This window comes from Arachis duranensis, chromosome 2 (assembly GCF_000817695.3).
Source record: "Arachis duranensis cultivar V14167 chromosome 2, aradu.V14167.gnm2.J7QH, whole genome shotgun sequence".
Taxonomy (NCBI): domain Eukaryota; kingdom Viridiplantae; phylum Streptophyta; class Magnoliopsida; order Fabales; family Fabaceae; genus Arachis; species Arachis duranensis.
The window spans coordinates 83,660,817-83,662,124 of NC_029773.3; positions in this window are offsets into that span (position 1 = coordinate 83,660,817).

Consider the following 1,308-nt stretch of genomic DNA (forward strand, 5'->3'; position numbering starts at 1 on the left):
AATGACATATTTCAATAAAAAAAATTGTTAATAAAAAATTATATGAATTTTTGCTTCGCACAAAATAAAATTATTATATGTTTGTTTGCTTTTTATGTTATATATATGATTTTTTTAATTAAATTAATATAATACAAAATCTTTTATTATTCTATTCATATTTAATGTTTTAATTTTGTTTCTCACAAAATAAAATTATATATATATATAACACAAAAAATTTTATCATTGTGTTTATATTTAATATTATAATTTTATTTCACACAAAACAAAATTTTATTTAAATTTTAATATTATATACATAATATATATTTAATATTTATTTTAAGATTCTAATATATCTTTTTTTTCTGGATTTAGTACATGAATTTTTAACTTATTTTTTATGTATTATTTATTTTAATTCTAAAATCCAATAACTTTTTTTTGTACAGACATGTTGTTTTTAATATTTATGTACTATTTTTTATTTTGAATTTCAACCCAATATCTGAGATTTACAAAAAAAAAATCTAAAACTTGTAAAAAAATGATTAACCTGATTAACAGGTTGCCTTTTTAAATCTAGACCATTCAAATAAAATATAATAAATAAAGAGTTCAGATTTAATGAATTCACAAGGTGTGCAGCACTCCATACTTAGCAAGGAGCGTTTAAGGATGAGCCGAAAGTTATGTTTATTCAGAATATAAGAAAAGAAATGTCTTGAATGAATCGGATCGGACTTATCGAGAGGACAAAATTAAATTACATCGTTGAAAGGAGAGAAAAAAAAAGAAAAGAAAAAGAAAAACGTACTTGACTCTATTTTGTTTTTTTTTTTAATTTAATTTATCTATTTGGAACTATTATATTATATTATTATATATTTGTACACTAGAAAAATAATTATTATATATTAAATTTGTGAAACTTTTAAAATAAAAATAGTTAACACAAATATTTTTACTAGTACGGTAATATCAAATTAGAAATTTATATATAACTTTCTTACAGTGATCTAGTTACACATATACGAAAAATAAATTTCAAAAAATATTTTTGATGCCTTTAAAAATAAATTACTTTGAAAATTAAAAATTTTAAAAATAAAGGCATTACTAATGATATATGTATCAATCTTTTTTTAACAGCAGCGTTGCTATCTTATTATATGTTCTAGTTGAAACATTTTTATAAGTTTGTTGAAAAATGAAGAGAGAAAAAAAGAGAAGTTTTACGTTGAATTCCTAATAATATATATATATATATAGTAAATAACTAAATATTAAGCATAATATATTGATATTCTTATTCATAGAGTTTTT